The following is a 6,330-nucleotide window of genomic DNA, read 5'->3' as shown; positions in this document are numbered from 1 at the left end:
GTGGTAATCAAATTCTAGAGAGTAGTGGCCTGAAGCCACCTAGGATAGTGGTGACCTAAAGCCACCATTTGCAAGAAAGTTATCATATTTATTAATCAAGAAGCAGTCCAACTTCCCTCAATTCTCTTGCTTGTTCCTTTTTGATCTGTTTATTTGGTTGTAAATTCTGTGATGCATCTCTATGCATATCATATGCATTAGTTTATCAGCACCCAATATCATGTACTCTTGTAATCTATTGACGAAGAAAACATGGTAGTGTTGTATTTATTATGTTTTACCACTTTTATGATCAACTAGTCGTTATGGTAATATTTGAAATGTGATGGTTGACAACAAACTGACTCCTAGAATATCATATAAAATCATGTGCTTCTGTATACTGTATACTCATGCTGTGTTACGTTGTTGCTTCCTCAACTTGTTTTCTTGCATCTTTTATTAGTTTTAACTCAGACTTTACTTCCTTTAAACTTTCAAAGTTTACTAACGCTACATTTTCTGTTTTTCCAGCGTTATTCAGGAGCTATATTTGCACGATTTTCTACTCATACTGTACTTTTGCAGCAAAAGAAGGTACACTCTACCATAGATATTAGCTCACTAATATTGTATAATGCAGTTTTAAAAGCTTTCCATATGACATATATATGTGTATGTGCATTCGTATTTAAAGACTTTGCATCCTTTAAATTTTAAAGTTTACTAACACAACCTTGTCTGTTTTTCTAGCCTTGTTCAGTAGCTTGATTCGCACGGGTTGTCTGTTCTTACTGTATTTTTGCGGCAAAAGAAGGTACTTTATCTTAGATACTATTTAAAATCCCTTTTAACATACTATAATACTTAGATATCTTGTTCATGAATTGTTGAGCAAAGAAAATGACTTGCATAATGGATGATCTTACTGTGTTTTCTAAATTTAATTGCTTTGTTTAACTCCTTATTAAATGCCATGAAAAAAATGAATGTTATATAGACTAGCTAGATGCATTAATCTCTTTTTTGTAGGTGTTTTTTTTTTTTTAATGTCGTTGTTTATAATTAGCAATTAACTATATACTTCTTTGTAGACATGGATACTAGTTGGATTGATTTACCAAGAGGTGATTCTGGTTATTATAAAGGTTGCATGAAATTCTTAAATCTTGCTAAAGAGACTCTTTCACCAAATAAATTGGAAACTAAATGCCCATGTAATAAGTGCAAGTTAAGTAAATGGATGTCCGTAGAAGAAGTAGGAGGGCATATTTTATTTTATGGTTTTTATAAAAACTATAGAAATTGTATATTTCATTGTAAAGATAAAGGGAGTAAGACCCATGATCTAAGTAACGATCTAGCAAAGGAAGTAGGTCAAGATGATATGGACGGGTTATTAAAAGCAGCTTTTAGAGTTAATACACAACCAACTAACAAACCTCAAGATCAATCAACTTTCTTAAATGAAGAACAGGCAAAGTATAAACATCTTATGGAAGCTTCTGAAAAAGGCCTGTACGAGGGGTGTACTACGTTTTCAAAACTATCATTTCTATTGCACTTGTTTCACCTAAAGTGTATGTTCCATTATTCTGCTAAGTCATTTAATAAATTGCTTAAACTTCTAATTGACGCATTTCCCATTATTAAGAATTTTCCATCGTCTTATTATGAAGGCATGAAGATAATAAATGATTTGGGTTTAGGATATGAGAAAATCCATGCATGTCCAAATGACTCGCCAGGTTGTTCTGTGCAAAAAACAAAAACTTAAATAAGAGATGTACAATGCTACCTTGGGTTCTAATTTCCTGAGATAACTGTAATCAGATTAATAGGGAAGATTTTAGTGTAAACTTTGTCATTATATCATCCATAGTCCAAACCTCAAAATATGGTAAAATTGTGAAACTTCGCATATTAAGATCATTGTAGACAAAGATTCAAGATATACTCAGAAATTCTAATTTACTGATCACAGTTGAATGATATTTACTGCTTCCATTTTAAAAATGGAGAATTCATTCTTGTTTGAAGTTTATTTGTTCAACTACTTCAGTGTGAATCATCTTTTCGCTTATTCCTCAAAGAACATATTTGAATTGAGCCTTATTCACTCATACCAGAAAGTAGTGAATTAAAAATTCTGGTATCATTGTTGTTAGATGTGGGATTCTATTATGCTACTTATACAATTATTAGTTATGATTAAACAACTTGATTGCTTCCAAGCAGAACCATAACAAAAAATTAGTCTCCCCCCACTTTACCCAACCCCACTGTTTTCCTTCAGTGGGGTAAGTAACTTTTGTTATCGTTTTTGCCACCATATACTACACATATATCTAGCAATTCACATGGCATCAACAAATTATACAAGTCTTGGTTGACCTGTTCTGTGCAAAAAAACAAAAACTTAAATAAGAGATGTATAATGGTACATAAATCGGCAGAACTAAAACTATGAGTTACTGTTAGTTGGGTTAGGTCCTACAGCTTGCCATGCTTATACTCCTAATAAGACTCAACTATGAGTTCATGCTCATGAATATCCAGCTTTTTACCTTCAGATACCAACATGTTTGTGACTAGAACAATTGAAGGTGAAGTCTTTTTGAGTCTTTCTAACAGAAATAATGAGTTGGAAACACCTATCAGAACTTTTTCTACTTGTTAGTAGCAATTTAGCAGAGTACATGACTCCATGAACCTTCATTTAGCTTCTTTTCTAATTGTTTATATTTCTTGAAATTGAAAGTGGCTCTTTAATCAGACTATACCTTCACTTAGCACCTGCACATACCTTCAGATTTCTCGGTTTTTCACCGTGATTGATGTCCTTATGATTTTGACTGCATATCCATTTAAGATTCTGTATAACTGATAATATTACTTGTTACTTGCCATTGAATTTTCTTGCTAATCCTCACTGTTTCATACATTTTTTAAACTGATTATTTCTTTTAACTTAATTTTTTTATTTCATTTAGATGCCAAGGGTAATACTACATTAGTAATTGGTATTATTCTGCTAATTGACGTATGGAGTAATAACAGTGTCCAGTACTATGTCAAATTCAATGATTTATGCTAGCCAATTAGGAAAGGTGGACATATTTTAGTTAAATTCATTAGTATGATTGCGAAGATGGAGTCACATTGTCCAGTTGGGGAAAAAGATTGGCATGCAATCGACAAGAATTTCAAAGGGAAGATAATTACAGACATAAGAGTAAGTATATTCGTCCCTAAGACATCCCCTGTCATTGCCTAAACACACATACTTAGCCGGTCTCTTACTTCTAATAGATTACTTACTGATTTATATTTTTAACTAATTATTTTTACTGAAGGACCGCTTTGTGATTCCTCCTAGTGCGGAATATGACAACCAAGGTCTCAAGCATGCTAATAAATTTTTGAGGCAGTTCAAATACTCTCTGAAACATATTTATTACAAGCCATTAGAGAAGAAATTGGATGAGATTTGTAATCATGTGCCACATGGAATTACCAGTAGTAACTGGGTTAAGTTGGTGAAATATTGGGATTCGCATTACGGGAAAGTAAGGAAAATATTTAGCTTACTATTTACTCTATTAAAAGTTAATTAATCTCTAACTAAAATTTTGAAAATGTGAGTGCATACTATGTCAGCATGCGGTAAAAAAGCACGAGCTTCTCAAAATCAGTTTCATAGATCTGGCTCTAAAAGTTTTGCAAACCAAGAAGCTGATTGTGTATGGAATATATATGTCATTTTATATTTACTTAGGATGTTAGTAAGAGCAATGCCAGGTTATATGCAGTATATATTGTTTTACATATCTTTAATGCTTGTTTTGCGTTATTATTTATAGGAAGATGAACATGGACAAAAAATGAGCTTGTTAGCACTGTGGATTAAAACCCATACGGGTAAAGACGGAAGCTTTCTTTCTAACACAGTCACTCAAGATTTTGTGGTATGGTTTTGTGACAGATTTCTGGTATGATTTTGTGCAGATTTTGTGGTGTGATTTTGTGTTATTTGTGGTCTTACATTACTCCTAAATGTTGGTATATGATGATGCTAAATCTAAGGTTAAAGAGCTGAGGATGATGCACCCTAAGATGTCTAAACAAGAGCTCAAAGATGAAGCGTTTCAACAAACTACGTATCGCGATGAGATTCCCGATCGTCCTGTGGGTTACGCACCAGGGGTTAAAAAGGGGGACATTTACGGGGTGTGTGGTGTGTTAAGGAAGGAAGGGTATGGAAAAGTTCAAAGAAGGACTATTGTAATGGATGGTGTTAAAGAAGAGGTGACTGCTTTGCACAAAAAAAATGACACTATCTCAAGAAAATGAAAAGATGAAAGAACAAGTCGGACATAACAATTTTCTTCTTAAAGCACTTGTTGGACAGTTTTCTGAGATTATAGGTGCAGTTCATCAAGGGAATAGATCTCCAATTCTTCTAAACAAAACATCTGAGATCTTAGAAATGGCAAACCACCAGGTAACAAAGTAGCATTTCTCTTTATAACAAACTACTAGTGATGTGTTGTGTTTAGATGCTAGAGTCCCTATTTATCTTAAACTCAGAGCTAAAATTCATAGCTAAATTCAGAGCTGAATTTCAAAACTGAAATCAGAGTTGAAATTTAGAACTGAATTTAGAGTTGAATTTCAGAACTGAATTTCAGAACTGAAATTAGAGCTGAAATTCAGAACTTAATTCAGGCTGAAATTCAAAAGTGAAATCTAGAACTGAAATCAGAGCTGAAATCTAAAACTGAATTCAAAGAGGAATTTCAGAACTGAATGCAGAGTTGAATTTCAGATCTGATGTTCAGAACTGAAAATCAGATTTTTAATCAAAGCTAAAATTCAGAATGCTTGTGTGTGTGTATGAGAAATTCAGAGCTTGTGTGTGTGTATAATCAGAATGCTTGTAATGGCAATTCTACAGCGTCGGTTATAGTAGTATTTCCAGAATGCTTGTAATGGCAATTCTACAGCGTTGGATCTTGGCTAAAATGATAAGTATATCTGAATTATGCTAGAACAATAGCAGCAACAAATTGTTGTGAAATAATCCAAGTTATAATTATTTATGTGCAAAGAGGAGTGTATGTGTCGTAGTCGGCTTCATTTATTATAAGTTTTTTGTTGGGTTTACTAGATGATGAGAAACGGTGGTAGCTAAAGTAGTAAACATGAGAGTTATCTCCTGATAAACAGAGCATATGTCAAGTCTGATGTCTATGTGAAATCTTGAATCTTGAGCCTATATTGTGTAATGTACTAATTTATACTTTGTTTTTTTTTTTTTTTTTGAATATTGGAAAAGGCAATGTAGGTGCAACAAGAGAATAGGCCGGGACACTTGAGCATCAAACAAGCGACTATATCATCTATAAGGCCATCATCTATCTATTTTGGTTTTTAGTCTTATATTAGTGATGTATTTATTTAGGGACAAGCTACTATAATATGCGACGTTTTTTTTTTTTATTAATTGTGTTGATGTTTTCTTTTATAAATTTGGTAATTAACTACGTACACTTATTATTGTTGATTATTGTCTTTTTTTTTTCTAGTTATATAAATTTTTTGTTTATTTTAATTTTAATGTTATTAATTTAATTTATGATAAATTTAAATAACTATAATGTATGTATGATGGTAATAATTAATAAAAGGAAAAAAAAAGCTTAAAAAAAATTCTAGAAGCTTTTTAATGTCTACATATTTTGCAAATTTTCATATTTCAAGAGTTTCCCGCCGTACCATAGGCTGATACGAATAAAAGCAAGACAACAAAAAGCGTCGCAAAATTTTAGTATGTGGACATGTAAAAGCGTCGCTAAAAAACTACACAAATTTGGGATAATGCGCAAAATAAGTATTTTCCCACACTTCGTATATTAGTTAGGACACATAAAAGCGTCGATATTCTCGACGCTTTTATGTGTCCCTCAAAATTCTCGACTCATGTATTCTGGACGCTTTTTAACAGCGTCGAAAAATATTTTTGCGACGCTTTTTAACGTCGAAAAAAGGCTTAAAAAGCGTCCAAAAAACACGCTTTTTGTAGTAGTGGACCTTGTTTTGTTCCATGGTAGTGACCCTAGTGATAAGGGTTTTCATCATGGCAGACAGTGTCTCGATGGATTTGTTGATGTTGTCAATATCTTCATTAGTGGCCGTTGGAACAAACTGAAAGTAGTTTGAAGGTGAACACCTCTTAGATCTAAGAGATTGTTGTGGCGATGACTCAAACCGTATTAATCTACCCCTGCTCCTTCACCAAGTACTGAAATAAAACAATTCACTTAATTGTTTGAGTCATTGCTCAAGATA

The 6,330-nt window shown here is 32.8% G+C and overlaps 2 long non-coding RNA genes across 2 annotated transcripts; both read left to right on the top strand.

Moving 5' to 3' along the window:
• The first annotated feature begins 506 nt into the window (after window positions 1-506).
• On the top strand, window positions 507-3,949 carry LOC145577026 (uncharacterized). The gene is made up of 3 exons (XR_014098593.1): window positions 507-576; window positions 733-796; window positions 3,843-3,949. It is a non-coding gene; the product is annotated as an uncharacterized LOC145577026 (long non-coding RNA).
• A 145-nt stretch (window positions 3,950-4,094) lies between these two features.
• On the top strand, window positions 4,095-5,543 carry LOC145576581 (uncharacterized). Its single transcript, XR_014098467.1, has 2 exons — window positions 4,095-4,483; window positions 5,318-5,543. It is a non-coding gene; the product is annotated as an uncharacterized LOC145576581 (long non-coding RNA).
• Window positions 5,544-6,330: the final 787 nt, after the last annotated feature.

The sequence above is a fragment of the Chenopodium album genome, chromosome 13, assembly GCF_948465745.1.
Source record: "Chenopodium album chromosome 13, dcCheAlbu1.1, whole genome shotgun sequence".
Classification (NCBI taxonomy): Eukaryota; Viridiplantae; Streptophyta; class Magnoliopsida; order Caryophyllales; family Amaranthaceae; genus Chenopodium; species Chenopodium album.
This window is presented reverse-complemented; position numbering and strand designations above follow the sequence as displayed.